Below are 20,271 nucleotides of genomic sequence, written 5' to 3'. Positions count from 1 at the left end.
GACACAAAAGGTGATTCCTCAAGCATCCCACGCAACATTTAATTGGAGATCAGTGTTTGTAAAACCTTTCCTCTTTTTCGTCTTTTTCAAATGATTTGGTCATGAAAGTCGGGAGGTCTTAGTAATAGAAACTTCCTATTTCAGTGTTAACGTTAGGCACATAACATTCACCTCTTTAGAATTGGCTGGATTGAATTCAGGTCCCAGTGTTGAAAGACTGATGCCAAGACCACTGTGCCACCTAAATACGCTGTTTCTGTTTTCTTTCTGCAATGGCACCTTTCAGTTCAAAGCTTGATCCCAGATCTTTCAAACCCTTCTGTTGCACAGATCAAAGTCCCGAATTATGAAGCTGAGGCGATGGTACACAACCTAACGTTGTGTTAGGCCTTTCACAACTTTGAAGGAAAGGAAGAATGACCCAATGCTCCTTAGCTCCTTTCAATGTGAAGAGAGAGATGCGGATGTACCAAAGTTGGCAATTATCATACCCCAAGGGACCAATAAAAATAAACAGTTGTAACTGAAAATCCTCATAAATTGTACCATTGATATCCTCTCTTCAACCATGCAAAAGCACAGATGAATCTTTGGAAAGTATTTGAAAAACATTTTCTATTATTTATATTTATCCATTGCCCATCACTAGTTGCTCTTGAGAGGTGATGAACTGCCTTCTTGACCCACTGTGGTCCATTTGGCTTTTGTGGAGAGAGTTTCGGGATTTTGACCCAGATGACAGTGAAGGGAATGGCTATTTATTTCAAAGTTAGGATGATGAATGAGTTGGAGGATTTGATTGCTGTTTATAGGTGATGGAATGACTGGAGCTCTGAAGGTTCTTCAAATTTATTTGGCAGCAATTTTATCTAATTGCAGAAAATTCACACAGAGATCAGAATGCTGTTGCTTGTTTAGTTGTGAGTAGTTTGACATTTTCTTTGCTTTGTATTTGTGCTGTTCAGGGTGTAGGTTTGCTCGCTGAGCTGTAGGTTTGATATCCAGACGTTTTATTACCTGGCTAGGTAACATCATCAGTGGTGACCTCCAAGTGAAGCGAAGCTGTTGTCTCCTGCTTTCTATTTATATTTTTCTCCTGGATGCTCCTTTGTGCTGTTCAAAATAGATAGTAATCTTTCATTGACAGGCTTGTTGCCTTTTCATCAAATCTTGGAAAAGTTACTTGTTTAGTGACATAATTTGCTAGATCACTTCAGAGGGCCGATAAAAGTCACAAATAGGCAAGAGTGGGCAATGCTGGCAGGTTCCCTTTCTTCAAGGATATAACTGAGCAGGTTGGACTTTTACCACAATCTAATAGTCTTATGGTAATTTTCCCTAATGCAAGCCTTTTTTTCCATTAAAGCTGAATTCAAATCCTCATGGTGTCATGGTAGGTTTTGGCCTCACGTCCTCTGGAATATTACAGCAGGCTGTTGGAGTATTGGGTAATAGTGTAGCACTCTCTCTGTACTAGACTCAAATGTCAGCCTTGATCATCATCTTGAATGATACCTAGCTCTTGGTTCTGAATACTTAATATAATATATGGGATGGGGCATCGCTGGCTGTGTCAGCATCCATTGTCTATCCCTATTTGCCTAATGAGATGGTAATAGTGATTTGAATTCTTAAACTACTGTAGTGACAGTGAAAAAGTGGCTGTTTATTTCCAAATAAGGATGGTGAATGGCTTGGATTGAAATCTGCAACGTGTAACATTTCCATGTGTCTGCTGCTCTTGCCTTTCTAACTGGCAATTTGTGTGAGTTTGGAAGATGCTATCTAATGAACATTGGTGAAATCCTGCAGTCTTTCTCGTACATGGTGTACACTGGTGCACCTGTGTGTTGGTGGTGGAAGGACTGAATATTTGTGAAGTTGTGCTAATCAAGTGGGCTGCTTTGTCCTAGATGGTGTCAAGCCGCTTGAGTGTTATTGGAGTGGCACTAATCCACACAAGTGGGAATTATTCCATCACCCTTCTGACTTGTGCCTCGTAGATTCTCCAGGCTTTGGAGAATCAAGAGGTGAGTTACTCATTGCAGGATTCCTAGCACTGATGTGATTTGAAGCACAGAATTTCACTGTGCCTTGCTACATGTGACAATAAATTCAATTCAATTAAATATACAATCGTGGATCATAGAGATGTACAGCACGGAAACAGACCTTTCAGTCCATCTGGTCCATGTCGATCAGATATCCTAAATTAATCTAGTTCCATTTGCCAGCACTTTTCCCATATCCCTCCAAACTCTTCCCGTTCATATACCTACTCAGATGCCTTTTAAATGCTGTTATTGTCCCAGCCTCCACCACTTCCTCTGACAGCTCATTCCATACATACACCACCCTCTGATGAACTAGGTCCCCCTAGGTCTCTTTTAAACCTTTCTTCTCTCACCCTAAATCTATGCCGTCTAATTCTGGACTACCTCAACCCAGGGAAAAGACTTTGTCTATTTACCCTATCGATGCCCCTCATGACTTTATAAACCTCTATAAGGTCACCCCTCTGCCTCTGATGGTCCAGGGAAAACAGCCCGAGCCTATTCAACCTCTCCCCATCGTTCAAACCCTCCAACCCTGGCAACATCTTGGTAAATATTTTCTGAACCCTTTCAAGTTTCACAACATCCTTCCCAAAGGAAGGAGACCAGAATTGCATACAATAGTCCAAAAGTCCTGTACAGTCAACATGACGTTTGTCTAGTCCCGTTCAAAGTCTGGTCAGTGTTAATCCTGGAGAGGTTGATAGAGGAGAATTCAGCATTGGTACGCAATTGAATGTCAAAATGTGATGGTTAGACTCTCTCTTGATGTTCAGTGCCTAGCGTTTGTGTGGCATGAATATTACTTGCAACTTGGCAGCTAAACCTGAATTTTGTCCAGGTCTTTGACTGCTGCATTATTGGAAGAGTCAAATTAGATGGTAGTGAAGATTGTGCACTCATCAATTAACACCCCCTATTGCCCTTACAAAGGTGTCAAGGTCAGTGACGGGGGAGCTGAAGATGGTTGGGCCTAGGACATTACCAGGAGGAATGCCTGCAGAGGTGATCTGGATCTGTGAAGACTGACCTCCAATAATGTATCAACTATGACACCTTTTATGCCAACTATGACTCCAACCAGAGAGTTTACCCTTGATTCACTCTTGGTCAAATGCTCTTTGTCCATATTTGAACCAAGGTAGGAAAGTGACCCTGATGGAACCCAAACTGAGAGTTAGGTAATTGCTAAGCAAGTTCTGCTTGATGGCACTGTTGATGACCCCCACCCCACTCACTTTGCTGATGAGTGAGACAAGATTAATGGGGCAGTAATTGGTCAATGTGAGTTGGTTTTGTTTTATGTATACAGGACTCCTGGGCAGTTTTCCACATTGTCGGGAAGATGCCAGAGTTGCAGCGGTGCTGGAACAGGCTGGCTAGGGGCAGTGTTTTGGCGAACAAGGAAGAAGCAAGGATGACTGCTTTAACAGAAATTCATGTGGGGCTTTTGATTATTGTTCCATTTGGCTGACATGCGGAAGTTGGGAGTGATCTCCCCCACATGGAAGAATAAATACAGTCGGTATATAAGACCATCATCTCCTGAAAATTCCCCTCCAACTTGCACAGCCAGCTGGACTTGGGTACATATCCCTCTTCTTTCATTGATGTTGGATTGATATGGAACTCCCTTCGCCAACACCATTGTGAATATACCTACATTTGATATCCTGTGGTTCAAGGAGATGTCTCACCATCATCTTCCCAAGGATCAGTATGGAATAGTCAACAAATGCTGTTTTCGCCAGTGATAGTCACAACCCACGACACTATTGAACAAAGGAATGAATTACATTGTTTAATTCCTGGGTAGTATGTGTAAAATGAACCTGACCTGAATGATTCTTGTTTTGGACAGATCAATGGGCCAACCAGTGTATCCAACGGGTGACCAATCAGATGCCTGGAAAATCTGCGACCGTGGTACCAGTGTTGACCAATGGGGGAACAGTCAATGGTGGAGGTGCAGCCAATCACGTGGATGGTGCCCGCGGGCAGCAGCCAATGATGAAGAGGGAGGTGCCCAGTGGGCGGGCTGATGAGGTGGTGTGGAGAGCTCGCGGTCCGGGACTGTGTGTCCGCTTGCTCACTCAGTGCCACTACCCAGTACCTCCACTATCTCAACATCTCTTGCCCGCCCTTTTCAATGACACGTTGCCTCAGTTAAACCCCTCTCTCCACTCCCCCCCCCTCCAAAAAAAAGTTTGCTTTTGTTTCCACACCCCCATCATCTCTTTGTACCTGAGGCACTTTGATCAGGTGCATCCAAGTGTGGCGGCGAGCTGTCACCGAGCGTCTGTTAAAAACAAGGAGTTGCAAGGAAAACTCCCTGACAACGGAGCCTGTGGCGTTTGGCTGAAGCCAGCGGCGTTTGCTCACTTGTCTTTTGTTAAACGTTCACTAATAGTCGCTGACGTGTGCAGCCTGCGCGGCTCCAAGTGGTGTGCACCTTCCGAGAGATGCCCAGATCTAAGTAGAGGAAATACGGATTTCGATCTGAAACTCTCCTGATTTAAACCATCTGAGAGCCGAGGTCCCGAGTTCTCCCGGAGTGCAGTCCGAATCGTTAGACTTTGGGAGAGAGGAGACTTTTGTTAAAAATCAGGTATGTGACCAGGAACTCTGCAGTTCTTTATTTCGGCTCAGTAAGGGCTTCGCGTGTGAAATCTGGGATCAGAGCAAAACAGCTTTTATCTCAGGGACCCGAGCTCAGCGTGGCAACACTAATTATGTTCAAACAAGAAGTTTGATAGGAAAAGCGGTCCTTTTTTTTAAAAAAACTAAAGATCAAAGATAATTGAACATAAAAGGTTTTTGCGACAATGTACTTGCAGTGCTCCTGGATTTCTTGATTTGATAGTGAGTCTCCCCCTTCCCTCCCCTAAAAAGCACAGATTGCTGGAAGACACAGCATTACTAATAGTGGCAGGTCAGCATCACTTTGAAGGAGGCGGTTGGTCAGCATTAGGGATTTTGTTAATAATTTTTCATTTTCAGAATTATTGTGTAAAATTAGTACAAACTCTCTTCGGTCCGTCCACATCGAGTCTATGAAAACTCAATATTTCCACTTGTTTTTCTTTTACCCTCTTTCAATGCATCCTGCATAATAAGTTGTGATGGCAATTGAACTTGGCATTAAGTTCCGTGCCAGCAGTCCTGTCACACGTGATGCAGAGAACAACCACTCTCATTTCTGGAATTCAGTATTTCCAGCGCTGTCGTTTTTTGTTTATTTCAGATTTCTGGCACTCGCAATATTTTGCTTTTGTTCTGTAGCTCAGCTCTTGAGTCCAGGATTGGACCAAGGCTATAATGAGGTCTGGGGACAATTGACCCTGGCAGACTCCAAACAGCATTATCAAGAAGGTAATGGGTGCTGCCTAATTGCAAGAGCTGGTGACTCATTGCATTGTTTTGATGACAAGAAGTAGACTGATGGAGCAGCAATCGCCTAGACTGGATTTGTTCTTGCATATCTGGACAATCTCCCGCATTGTCTGCTGGGTACCAGAACTGGAGCGTACTGGAACAATGTAAACAAATGGTCAACAAGTTCTGATACCTTCAGAACTAGCCAGTTTGTTATTGACTTTTGCCTTGTCCCATGAAGTCAGCCACTTCTTAATGTCATGTGGACGGAATTAAATTTGCTTCTTATCCAACTCTTTTTTTGCTCATTCTCCATAAACTTTATTGTCCTGCTTTTCTTCAGGGAGTGATCAAATTTATATTTAAAATGACTTATTCACTCTTTCTACCACAGTTGGTCTTGGGAAACTTTGACTAGTCTGAGTAAGCAAATTTCCTTTTTAAAAATAATTACGTAAATGGTGCCCTCATTATCTTGGCAATCAGCTGAAACAATCTATCACTATTAAATTCGCAAAGAGCTAATTTTGCAACTTAATTGGTACATTAAACAAGAAGATGCTGTTAAACTACAATGTTTAAAAAAACGTAGAGGCCAAGTGTTTATTGTAGTGGGTTGCAATGCAGACTTGATAATGATGAAATCCATGTTCCATCATGTTATGCTTGATGGGATTTTTAAAAGTATTTAAAGTAGTAACATCTTAAAGGCTTTTAAGAATGCTTGAGTGAAATTCAGATGGTTTCTCCCAGCACCCCAGACCCACTACATAAGTATTGTCAGACTTGTCTTTTAACTTTGTCCCGTATCATCTCTGTTGTGACTTTGTTTTGTACCAGCATTATTGTTCTTTTTCTCCTGTTGTGCGTGACTCTAGAATTTTCTCACTAAACCTATCTTCCTTGCTTCCCTACTTTTTATAATACACTCCTTAAAACCTCTTGTAATTTGCTCTAATAGCCCTTTATGTGGCTTTGCATCATATTTTACCATGTCCCTGTAAAGAGCTTTAGAACATTTTAATCTATTATTGATGCTAAATGCATACAAGTTTATGCTAACTCTCCAGTTTGATCTCCTGAGACTGTTGCATCAGATTTATTACCTGTGTTTTTCCCCCCTTTGGCACTACCATGCGGAGTTCTATCCTATTCCTTGTCTTGTGGCAATGGCTTTGTTCTCTCAGGTTTCTTTTTGTTTTGTTACACTTGTTGATGGCATAGAGCCAAAACTCTTTTGTTAGCACTTGTCTGGTAAGTCACTGTGAAAGTTGCTTTATTTATTCCACCTGTCCAACTTTTGTGTGTACTTTCTTGTGGGACATGGATGTCACTGGCTGTGCCAATATTTATTACCTATCCCTGATTGACTTTGAGAAGGTGGTGGTGAGATGCTTTTTTGAACCACAGTAGTTCATATGCTGTAGGTAGACTCACAATGCCAATTTGGAATGCCAATGCCAATCTCACTCACAATTTGGAATTTCAGGATTTTAATCCAGCAATCATGAAGGAATTGTGGTATATTTCTAAGTCAAGATGGTGAGTGGCTTGGAACTTGCAGGTGGTGGTGTCCCCATGTTTTGCGGCCCTTGTCATCCTAAGATGATAGTGGTTGTGGGTTTGGAAGGTACAGTCTAAGGATCTTTGGTGAACTTCTGCAGTGCATATTGTAGGCAGCACACACTGTTGCTACTGAGTATCAGTGATGGAGGGAGTGGATGCTGTGGATGTGATGCCATCAACCGGATGGCTTTGCCTGATGGTGTCAAGTAACTTGAAAGTGTTTGAAGTTGCATTCATTCAGGTGTAAGTCCATCACACTCCTGACTTGTGCCTAGTAGATGGTGGACAGGCTTTGTGGAGTCAGGAGATGAGATTTCTGGCCTTTGATCTACTCTTACTTTAAATGGTAAGGGTAGTTCAGTTTCTATTAAATGGTAGCCTCCAGGAAGTTGATAGTGTGGATTCAGTCCTGGTAACACCACTGAGTGTCAAAGGGCAGTGATTACATTGCCTCTTATTGGAGATGGTCATTGCTTGGCATTTGTGTAGTGCAAATATTACTTGCCACTTTTCAGCCCATGCCTAGATATTGTCTAAGTTTTGCTGCATTTGGAGATGGAATGCTTTACTATCTGAGGAGCCATGAATAGCACTGAACATTGTGCAGTCATCTGCAAACTTTATTTTGGAGGGAAGGTCATATGGAGGGAAGCAGCTGAAGATGGTTATGCCTCGGACACTACATTTAGGAACTTCCACAAAGATGCAATGGAGCTGAGATGACTGACTCCAGTAGCTGCAACCATTTTCCTACATACCAGGTATGAATTCAACTATTAAAAATTTTTCCTTTGAGTCCCATTGACTCTTGTTTGGACAAGGCTGCTAGATTGTCATACTTGGTTAAATGCAGCCCGAATGTCAAGAGCATCACTCTAACCTCACCTTTAAAATTCAGCTCTTTTAGCCATGTTCGAACGAAGACTGAAATGAGGTCAAGAGCTGAATGGCCCTGACAAAGCCAAAACAAAGTGTCAGTGAGTAGGCTTTTTCTCGTACTGTTGATGACAGTTATGATCAAGAAGAGACTAAAGGGCAGTAATTGGCTGTGTTGGGGTTTGCCCTGCTTTTTGTAGATAGGACATAACTGGGCAATTTTACATATTGTCAGTTAGATGCAAGTGTTGTAGTTGCACTGGAACAGCTTGGCTAAGGGAGTGAAACTTATGGAGCACGAGTCCTTTGTACTATTGCTAGAATGTTGCCAGGGCCCATAGGCTTTGCAGTATCCAGTGCCTCCAACAGTTTGTTGATATCATGTGGAGTGAATTGAATTGGCTGATGACTGCCATCTTGGCATACTGGAGACCTCCGAAGAAGGCCAAGATGGATCATCCATTTGGTATTTCTGGCTAAAGATTGTTACAAATGCTTCAGCCTTTTCATAGAATCCCAACAGTGTGGAAACAGGTCTTTTAGCCCAATGAGTCCACACTGACCCTCCAAAGAATAACCACCCAGATCCATTCCCCTGCCCTCTTATTCTACATTTACCCTGACTAATGCACCTAACCTACACATCCCTGACCACTATGGGCAATTCACCTAACCTGCACATCTTTGGATTGTGGGAGGAAACTGAAACACCCGCAGAAACTCATGCAGACTCAGGGAGAATGTGCAAACTCCATAGAGACAGACACCGAGACTGGAATTGAACCCAGATCCCTGACGCTGTGAGGCAGCAATGCTAACCATTGAGCCACCATGTCATTTTCATTTGCATTGACATGCTGAGCTCCCTCATCATTAAAGGTGAGGATATTTATGGAGCCTCCTTCTCCATTGAATTGTTTAATTGTTCACCACCATTTACTATTGGATGTGGCAGAACTGTAGAGTTTAGATTTGATTCATTGGTTGTCTGATCACCTAGCACTGTAAATCACATGCTGCTTATGCTGTTTGGCATAATTGAGTCCTGTTTTCTAGCTTCATCACTTTTGACACATCTAGTGCTACTACTGCCATGTCTCCTGCAATCTCCATTGCACCAGGGTCGATTCACTGGCTTTGTAGAAAGGGGGATATGCCAGGCCTTGAGGTTCCAGATTATGTTGGAGTATGATTTTGCTGCTGCTTATGGCCCACAGTGTCTCATGATGTTAAATCTTGAGTTGCTGGATCTGTTTGAAGACTGTCCCATTAGTGCCAAATGAAATGATGTAAGGCATTATCATTGTGAAGATGGGACTCTATGGTGGACATTGTCATGGACAAATACACCTATGGCAGGCAGATTAGGAGGATGAGATCAAGTGTGTTTTCCCTCTGTTGCTACCCTCACCACCTGCTACAAAACCTACAAGCAGCTATACTTGAGGACCCAACCAACTCAATCAGTAGTGCTTCTGCCAAGCCACTCTTGGTGATGGATATTGAAATTTATCACTCAGAGTACATTCTGTAGCGTTGCCACACTCAGTGCTTCCTTCAAGTGTTGCTCAACATAGAGAAGCAATGATTCATCGGCTGAGGGAGGACATTAATCAGCCAGTCCACCATCTCCAAGCCACACGTCATTACTGTGATGAATACTCCCTGCTTGCCTGGATGAGTGCCAGGTTGTCTGCTCCAACTACACTCATGAAGCTTGACACCATCCAGGACAAATTGGCCAACTTGATTGGCACTATATCTACAAGCATCCACTTCCTGCACCACCGATGTCTGGGAGCAGCAGTGTGTGCCATTTACACGATGCACTGCAGAAATTCAATTCCTTCCAAACCCACAACCACTCCCACTCAGAATGACAGGGCAGTAGATACATGGGAACATCATTACCTGAACCCCTCTTTTTCTGAGTCAAAATACTGGACAATTTGGGTCAAATTACAGCTCGTGGACTGCAGCAGTTTAAGAAGGAAGTTTGCTATCACCTTTCATGGGCAGCTAGGGACGAGAAATAGATGTTGATCAGCCACTTCCAAAGACTGGAATTAAAATAAGAGCAGGAGGTTTCCTTGCCTGTTTTAGATCTGATGTCACGTGATTTCATGGAGTCAATGTTAAGGACTCCCAGGGTAACTCCCTCCCGACTGTGCTGCCATCTCTGCCGGTGGAACAGGACATACCCAGGTACTGTAGTAGTGGTGTCTGGGACATTGTAAGGGATGACTTTTGCTTGACTAGTCAGTGAGACAGCTAGAACATAGAACATAGAACATAGAACAATACAGCACAGAACAGGCCCTTCGGCCACGATGTTGTGCCGAACATTTGTCCTAGCTTAAGCACCTATCCATGTACCTATCCAATTGCCGCTTAAAGGTCACCAATGATTCTGACTCTGCCACTTCCACAGGCAGCGCATTCCATGCCCCCACCACTCTCTGGGTAAAGAACCTACCCCTGACATCCCCCCTATACCTTCCACCCTTCACCTTAAATTTATGTCCCCTTGTAACACTCTGTTGTACTCGGGGAAAAAAAGTCTCTGACTGTCTACTCTATCTTTTCCCCTGATCATCTTATAAACCTCTATCAAGTCATCCCTCATCCTTCGCCTTTCCAATGAGAAAAGCCCTAGCACTCAACCTATCCTCGTACGACCTATTCTCCATTCCAGGCAACATCCTGGTAAATCTCCTCTGCACCCTCTCCAAAGCTTCCACATCTTTCCTAAAGTGAAGCAACCAGAACTGCACACAGTACTCCAAATGTGGTCTTACCAAGGTCCTGTACAGCTGCAACATCACGTCACGACTCTTGAATTCAGTCCCTCTGCTAATGAACGCTAATACACCATCTTACAAGCTTCTTGTAAGGCCTTCTTACAAGCTCTATCCACCTGAGTGGCAACTTTCAAAGATCTATGAACATAGACCCCAAGATCCCTCTGCTCCTCCACCTTACTAAGAACCCTACCGTTAACCCTGTATTCTGCATTCTTATTTGTCCTTCCAAAATGGACAACCTCACACTTGACAGGGTTGAACTCCATCTGCCACTCCTCAGCCCAGCTCTGCATCATATCTAAGTCCCTCTGCAGCCGACAACAGCCCTCCTCACTATCCACAACTCCACCAATCTTCGTATCGTTTGCAAATTTACTGACCCACCCTTCGACTCCCTCTTCCAAGTCATTAATAAAAACTACATACAGCAGAGGACTCAGAACTGATCCCTGTAGAACTCCACTTGTAACTGGGCTCCAGGCTGAATATTTACCATCTAACACCACTCTCTGACTTCGACCGTTAGCCAGTTCTCTACCCAATTGGCCAAATCTCCCTCTATCCCATGCCTCCTGACTTTCCGCATAAGCCTACCATGGGGAACCTTATCAAATGCCTTACTAAAATCCATGTACACTACATCCACTGCTGTACCCTCATCCACATGCTTGGTCACCTCCTCAAAGAATTCAATAAGACTTGAAAGGCAAGACCTACCCCTCACAAATCCGTGATGGCTGTTCCTAATCAAGCAGTGTCTTTCCAGATACTCATAAATCCTATCCCTCAGTACCCTTTCCATTACTTTGCCTACCACCGAAGTAAGACTAACTGGCCTGTAATTCCCGGGGTTATCCCTCTTCCCTTTTTTGAACAGGGGCACAACATTCGCTACTGTCCAGTTCCCTGGTACCACCCCCGTTGACAGTGAAGACGAAAAGATCATTGCCAACGGCTCTGCAATTTCTTCTCTTGCTTCCCACATAATCCTAGGATATATCCCGTCAGGCACGGAGGACTTGTCTATCCTCAAGTTTTTCAAAATGCCCAACATATCTTCCTTCCTAACAAGTATCTCCTCTAGCTTACCAGTCCATTTCATGCTCTCCCCTTCAACAATACGGTCCCTCAATTTTGGCTCCAGCTCCTAGAAGACAACTTGCATTGTCAATAGAGCTCTTTTTGCCCATGTCACGTCCAGTGCCTTGGTTGATCACAGGTGGTTTGTCTGGTTTTATTTAATTTTTAAAGACTATTTATCAATTTGTTACTACTGAATGTCTTTTTAGTCCATTTCGGATGACAGTAAACAGTCAACCAAATTGTTGTGTGTCTTGAGTCACATGTAGGCCTGACTAAGTAAGGATGGAAGATTTCCTTCCCTGAAGGACATTAGTGAACCAGATGGATTTTGCCAACAATCAACAGTGGTTTGGGCATAGTCATCATTAGACTCTTAATTCCAGATTTTTAAATTGAATAATAATTATTATAGTTAATAATCTAATTATATTGAGTGGTGTGGTCAAACCCAGGTTCCTGGAATATTACTTGGGTTTTTGGATGAATAGGTAAAAAAACAACCAAGCCCTTGCCTCCCTTGGAAAATTATCTGGGTCTCTGGATTATTATTCCAGTAACAGTACCATCTGCCACACATCCATCTCTGCTTTCCCATGATGAGTTTTAATCCGCAGTATATTTGAAATCAGAATGAGGAATACTTGCATAATTGTGTTCCATCGCTTACAGTGTAGTGCACAGCAGAGAAGCATCATTGAAATGCGAGACCACACCACAAAAATCCTGGCATCACTTTGGTGTAAACGTGCTACAATTGGACTTAATTTCAGGATTAATTAACAGGAACATTTCAAATGTAGCACGATTTGAAAGGTAAAGGATTGATTAAACACAGGGACAAAATAAAGCTTAAAGGTTAAATATTGTATTGGCAAAATTAATTCTTAATGTTCAACTTTCTAACAATGTGATCGTTCTTGATCCTAATGTCGTTACGAACAGGGAAAGATTGTTAGTATATATGACTAGTTGCAGTGTAGTACCAGTAGAGTTAGAACAATATTTTTCTATAATAAATCATTTTCAAATCTTCTTAAAAGATGCAGATAGAATCAGAGAATGGATTCAAGAGATCCAGGTCACTGGTTTTGTCTGAAACCATGTGATTGTATAACAACTCTGCATCAAGCTAAGACAACAAGATAAGAGATGAGAAAGGTGCAGATAATTGAAATGATTTACATGCGATAATGAGTGAGGTGGATGGTGGTATACAGGTCTTGAAAACATAGTGAGAAATATGGGTGTTTTTGGTTGCAGTTGTGTTCCCAGAATACTTGCCTTTCATGTTTTTACATTCTGAGTCATGTTACTTTTTAAAAATTCCATATTAAGATCCCAGAATAATATTCTGCTATTCAGGATGAATTTTACATTTTACAGACTCAATTTCTTCTTTATGGATTTTATGTAGATTATCAATTTCAAAGAGCAGGTATTTCCTTCAAGCTGCTGTGTAACACTAAAAAAAACACTGTTGTCTGGTATTTTTGATTGTTTATGAATCTTCTATCATTGAAAATGTGCAGATGCTTAAAACTGTAAAAAGGATTCATCACTGAGAAAGTTAAATGTGTTGCTCAGATAATTTTTCAACAGGGAAATAGAGGGATAATGCATGGCAATACATGAGGCAAATTAAAACAAGGACGAACTCAAAGGATTGCTAACACATTGCTAAACTGCAAACTTGAAGGTGTAGGCAGATTTTTATGTCAGAATTACACTCTAAAATTCTCATGATTTCACTACTTTCATAGTTCATCGGAAATCACAGTCAAAATGCAGCACGAAAGAATGGACTGTACATGCAGTTGTTCATTAGTGCTGGAATTACTTGATTTGCTCTTTGGATTTATTCAGTAAGTGTAGGTAACTTGTTATGATTTTGTTGTAGCTATCTACTGGCATCAAGCAATGGTGATTAGCTTGGTGCAGAGTTGTTATACAATCACATGGTTTCAGACAAAACCAATGACCTAGATCTCTTGAATCTAGTGTGTTACTGCCCCCTGTCTCCCCTTATAAATTACAGTGTGTAATTTATCTTTATTATTCATTGGGAGTTATAAGTTCTATTGATTTTTTCTGCCATTTAGAGCTTCAGTAAGTTTGACTGAGGTTAGTTACATGGCGGGAGTAGGTTGTGTTTATGTAAACTAATTAATTTAACTGACATGGGTTAGGAAAAATCAAGGATTTATACTTAACTTTCTGGCTAGTTTCACTCTCATACAAATTGTTAAGCAGTTCCTAGAGAATGTTTTAACTTGTGGAATGTTTGTCTGCCTAGTCCTTTGTCTCATGAAAGTATTTAGAGTCATAGAGATGTACAGCATGGAAACAGACCCTTCGGTCCAATCCGTCCATGCCGACCAGATATCCTAACCCAATCTAGTCCCACCTGCCAGCACTTGGCCCATATCCCTCCAAACCCTTCCTATTCATATACCCATCCAAATGCCTCTTAAATGTTGCAAAGCACCAGCCTCCACCATATCCTCTGGCAGCTCATTCCATACCGTACCACATTATGCATGAAAAAGTTGCCCCTTAGGTCTCTTTTATATCTTTTCCCTCTCATCCTAAACCTATGCCCTCTAGTTCTGGACTCCACGACCCCAGGGAAAAGACTTTGTCTATTTATTCTATCCATGCCCCTCATAATTTTGTTAACCTCTATAAGGTCTCCCCTCAGCCTCTGATGCTCTGGGGAAAATGGCCCCAACCTGTTCAGCCTCTCCCTGTAGCTCAGATCCTCCAACCCTGGCAACATCCTTGTAAATCTTTTCTGAACCCTTTCAAGTTTCACAACATCATTCCAAGGAGACCAGAATTGCACGCAATATTCCAACAGTGGCCTAACCAATGTCCTGAACAGTCGCAACATGACCTCCCAACTCCTGTACTCAATACTCTGACCAATAAAGGAAAGCATACCAAACGCCTTCTTCACTATCCTATCTACCTGCAACTCCACTTTCAAGAAGCAATGAACCTGCACTCCAAGGTCTCTTTGTTCAGCAACACTCCCTAGGACCTTACCATTAAGTGTATAAGTCCTGCTAAGATTTGCTTTCCCAAAATGCAGCACCTCGCATTTATCTGAATTAAACTCCATCTGCCACTTCTCAGCCCATTGGCCCATCTGGTCCAGATCCTGTAGTAACCTGAGGTAACCCTCTTCGCTGTCCGCTACACCTCCAATTTTGGTGTCATCTGCAAACTTACTAACTTTACCTCTTACGCTCACATCCAAATAATTTATGTAAATGACAAAAAGTAGAGGGCCCAGGACCGATCCTTGTGGCACTCCACTGGTCACAGGCCTCCAGTCTGAAAAACAACCCTCCACCACCACCTTTGAGCCAGTTCTGTATCCAAATGGCTAGTTCTCCCTGTATTCCATGAGATCTAACCTTGCTAATCAGTCTACCATGGGGAACCTTGTCGAACGCCTTACTGAAGTCCATATAGATCACAACCACCACTCTGCCCTCATCAATCCTCTTTGTTACTTCTTCAAAAAACTAAATCATGTTTGTGAGACATGATTTCCCATGCACAAAGCCAATGTTGACTATCCCGAATCAGTCCTTGCCTTTCCAAATACATGTACATCCTGTCCCTCAGGATTCCTTCCAACAACTTGCCCAACACCGAGGTCAGGCTCACTGGCCTATAGTTCCCTGGCTTGTCTTTACCACCCTTGTTAAACAGTGGCACCACGTTTGCCAACCTCCGGTCATCTGGCACCTCACCTGTGACTATCGATGATACAAATATCTCAGCAAGAGGCCCAGCAATTACTTCTCTAGCTTCCCACAGAGTTCTTGAGTACACCTGATCAGGTCCTGGGGATTTATCCACCTTTAACCGTTTCAAGACATCCAGCACTTCCTCCTCTATAATCTGGACATTTTGCAAGATATCACCATCTGTTTCCCTACAGTCTATATCTTCTATATCCTTTTCCACAGTAAATATTGATGCAAAATATTCATTTAGTACCTCCTCCATTTTCTGTGGCTCCACACAAAGGCCACCTTGCTGATCTTTGAGGGGCCCTATTCTCTCCCTAGTTACCCTTTTGTCCTTAATATATTTGTAAGAGCCCTTTGGATTCTCCTTATTTCCATTTGCCAAAGCTATCTCATGTCCCCTTTTTGCCCTCCTGATTTCCCTCTTAAGTATACTCCTACTTTCTTGATACTCTTCTAAGGGTTCACTCGATCTATCCTGTCTATACCTGACATATATTTCCTTCTTTTTCTTAACCAAACCCTCAATTTCTTTAGTCATCCGGCATTCCCTATACCTACCAGCCTTCCCTTTCACCCTGACAGGAATATACTTTCTCTGGATTCTTGTTATCTCATTTCTGAAGTTTTCCCATTTTCCAGCCATCCCTTTACCTGTGAACATCTTCCTCCAATCAGCTTTTGAAAGTTCTTGCCTAATAACGTCAAAATTGGCCTTTCTCCAATTTAGAATTTCAACTTTTAGATCTGGTCTATCCTTTTCCATCACTATTTTAAAACGAATAGAATTATGGTCGCTGGCCCCAAAATGCTCCCCCACTGACACCTCAGTCAGCTGCCCTGCCTTATTTCCCAAGACTAGGTCAAGTTTTGCACCTTCTCTAGTAGGTACATCTACATACTGAATCAGAAAATTGTCTTGTACACACTTAAGAAATTCCTCTCCATCTAAACCTTTAACACTATGGCAGTCCCAGTCGATGTTTGGAAAGTTTAAAATCCCCTACCATAACTACCCTATTCTTCTTACAGATAGCTGAGATCTCCTTACAAGTTTATTTCTCAATTTCCCTCTGACTATTAGGGGGTCTATAATACAATCCCAATAAGGTGATCATCCCTTTCTTATTTCTCAGTTCCACCCAAATAACTTCCCTGGATGTACTTCTGGGAATATCCTCCCTCACCACAGCTGTAATGCTATTCCTTATCAAAAATTCAAAAATGCCACTCCCCCTTCTCTCTTGCCTCCCTTTCTATCCTTCCTGTAGCACTTGTATCCTGGAACATTAAGCTGCCAGTCCTGCCCATCTCTGAGCCATGTTTCCATCATTGCCAGGATATCCCAGTCCTATGTTCCTAATCATGCCCTGAGTTCATCTGCCTTCCTTGTTTGGCCCCTAGCATTGAAATAAATGCAGTTTAATTTATTAGTCCTACCTGGTCCCTCCCTGCCCTGACTGTTTGACTCACTTCTGTTCTCAGCTGTATGTGTCTCAGATCGATCTCTTTTCTCACTATCTCCCTGGGTCCCACACCACCACCTTACTAGTTTAAATCCTCCCGAGCAGTTCTAGCAAATTTCATTGCCAGTATATTTCTCCCCTTCCAATTTAGGTGCAATCCGTCCTTCTTGTACAGGTCACTTCTACCCCAAAACAGATTTCAATGATCCAAAAATGTGAATCCTTCTCCCATACATCAGCTCCTCAGCCATGTATTCATCTGCTCTATCCTCCTATTCCTGCCCTCACTAGCACGTAGCACTGGGAGTAATCCAGATATTACTACCCTTGAGAACCTCCTTTTTAAATTTGTAAAACAGTTTTGTATATAACTATTATTGAAGCATCCACCATACGTTTCATTATGGATGTATAAATAGCTCTGTCCCCAGTTTAAGTTTTTTTAACAGTTTAAGGGCAGGATATATGAGGAACAATGGAGGAATTGACATGTTGTTTTCATTAGCTTGTCTGTTGGAACATCTTTGGAAATGATGTAACAAGACACGGTCTATTTTATCATTTAAATCCTTTGGCTATTGTCTACTACACATCCTCAAAAAACACTTCTTCCCAAACGTACTAACATAAATAAATCCCATCATCTGTCACAAATTTAGAAATAATACTTGCCAACACAATTATAAGTCTAAGTCCCTAAGTGAAAGGTGAATCTGTTTCTGGTTGAAGTGAATATCACCTCATCATACAAGATACACTGTTTGCTATAATACAAATAAAGGCCAGTATTATCTCCTCGATGAGTTTCGATAATGTCCTTGGATAATCAACGATTGGAAAACCTTTCCATCATATTTCCCATGAATTGGCAGAATCTTTCATCTCAGGTCCATGCAGATTTTTAGTCCATTTCTTCTGCTTCTCCCAGAAGGTTATGGGGATCACTATTGTTTGAGAATAGACGTCCTTGCCCCTGGGTTAGGTGAACCAGTAGGTCAGTTCTTGTCCATCATTTTTGTATATTCACAGTCTTAAATTTGCACTGGCAAGCACCATTTCTCAGCTATTGATAGATAATGGGATTAATTTAGGTTAGTACATTTGGAGAAAAGTGTTATTGTTTTTTGTGGATGTGCAGTGGACAATAGCCAATGAAATTAATTGATCAAGTACTCTCTCTCTATTACATGATTTCTAAATAATTTCAAACAAATACGTTAAATTTTACTTATGAAAGCAAGATGTCAACTCCTCTATTTCTTTTCATATATCCTACTATGTAAAAAATAATTAAAAATAGGGAAAAGCTAAATAGTTTTGGGGAATTATACATAATGGGGAATTATGGTGAATGCTTTAATATTACTAATATGAATCAGATTTATATATTTTCAAATACTGATTGAGACTGAATTATATTTCTAAATTGGACTTTATGTCTGTTTGACAACAATGTTGTTTACATTTTATAATAAATCAATAGTTACCACAAGGGGAGGGGCTTCTTTCTAATTCAAGTCACAAAATAGTTCATCCGTTAAACATGTATACAAATTCAGTCTTGGCAGACAACTAATGGGGCTTCTCAATTTTTAATTCCATGGTGGAGTGGGTGCTAATTTTATGGAGCCTGCAAGACTGGGAAAAACAATATGTGCGTGGTATTGTAACTAGGTGCAACACGAAGTCTTGATTTTCCTAATGTGGGTTGAGATCCAAAAATAACATTAATAGCATGTCTGTGGTATGCTGAGAATTGTTGTTGAAGGTCAGACATCTTCAGCTGCTTCATCAATGACCTTCACTTCATCAAAAGGTCAGAAGTAGGGACGTTCGCTGATAATTGCACAACGTTCAGAACCATTTGTGTCTCAGATGCTGATTAGCCTATATCCAAGTATAGCAAGAACTGGACAATATTCAGAAAAACAGATGCTAGAATTCAGAAACAAAACAGAAATTGCTGGAAAAACTGAGCATGTAGCTCCTGTGGAGAGAAAGCAGAATTTTGGGTCCAGTGACCCTTCTTTAGAACTTAATACGAATAATCTAACGTTAATAAAATACTGTATAATGGACAATGTTCAGATTTTGGTTGAGAAGTGGTAAGTAACATTCATGCACACAAGAGCCAGGTAATGACCATCTCCAGGGATGGGGATTCTAACCATCACCCCTTGTCATTCAATGTCATTATCATTGCTGGATTTCCGTAGTATCAATATCCTGAGGATTACCATTGACTAGAAACTTAGCTGGATGAGCCATATACATACTGTGGATATAATAGCAGGTCAGACGCTGGCAATTCTGCAGCGAGTAAATCATTCATGACCTCAAAAAGTCTATCCACTGTCTCCAAGGGGCATGGCAGGAGTGTAATGGCATACCTTCACTTGCTTAGATGAATGCAGTTCCAACATCACTCAAGAAATTTGACAATGTCCAAGATACAGCAATCCACTTAATTGTTTTTGAATGAGATGTAATTCAGTCCCTCCATCACTAGCATGCAGAACAGCTGTGTGTACCATGTATTAGATACTCTGCAGGATTTTACAGAGACTCTTTAGACCACACCTTCCAAACCATGACTGCTACTATCTAGTGTAAGGGCAGCAGGTGGTTGGAAGCTTGTAATTTCCCCTCAAAGTCATTTACCATCCGGACTTGGCAATGTTTCACCATTCTTTCAGGATTGCTGGATTGAAATTCTGGATCTCTGTCTAATGCATTATGGGTCTACATTCTCCTGTGGTAGGTTCAGTCTTCGATTTATGCATACAAATGTATTACTCGTTTGCATAAATTATTTTTAATGTACCTCTTACCATCAATATAAAGTGAACAGACCCTATTTGTTTAGAATTGGAGCTCATCAGTTGGAATTATGCAATTGTGTGTAATGTCAGCTATTTTATTTGCCTAATTATATGGCCCAGCGTCCATAGACATAGGAGCACAAATAAGCCATTCGGCTCATCAAGACTGCTGTTACATTCAACGAGATCATGGCTGATCTAACAGTCCTCAACCCCTGCATTTTCTGCATAGCTCTAGATTTTGTTAATGATCAGAAGGCTTGAATTTAAATAATGACCTAGTCTTGTCAGCTCTCAATGGTAAAGAATTCTACAGATTCACCATCCTGTGAGAGGAAAAACATCCTCCTCATCTATGTCTTAAATGAATAACTCTTTATTCTGAAGTTATGCCTTCTCATCCTAGAGTCTCCCACAAAGGGGAACAACCGCCCTGTGTCTACTCTGCAAGCTCTTGAAGAATC

General features: G+C 41.6%; 1 protein-coding gene across 1 annotated transcript in view; it reads left to right on the top strand.

The window, feature by feature from the left end:
• The first annotated feature begins 4,132 nt into the window (after window positions 1–4,132).
• The window catches only part of arhgef28a (Rho guanine nucleotide exchange factor (GEF) 28a), a 462,887-nt gene continuing 446,748 nt past the window's right edge, over window positions 4,133–20,271 (top strand). Inside the window, exon 1 of the mRNA XM_072548108.1 lies at window positions 4,133–4,662. The gene's annotated coding sequence lies outside the window, so the exon portion shown is untranslated. The remainder of the gene's footprint in view (window positions 4,663–20,271) is intronic.

Source organism: Chiloscyllium punctatum, chromosome 2 (assembly GCF_047496795.1).
Source record: "Chiloscyllium punctatum isolate Juve2018m chromosome 2, sChiPun1.3, whole genome shotgun sequence".
Lineage (NCBI taxonomy): Eukaryota > Metazoa > Chordata > Chondrichthyes > Orectolobiformes > Hemiscylliidae > Chiloscyllium > Chiloscyllium punctatum.
The sequence above is the reverse complement of the archived record's forward strand: the minus strand, read 5'-3'. Positions and strand labels throughout refer to the sequence as shown.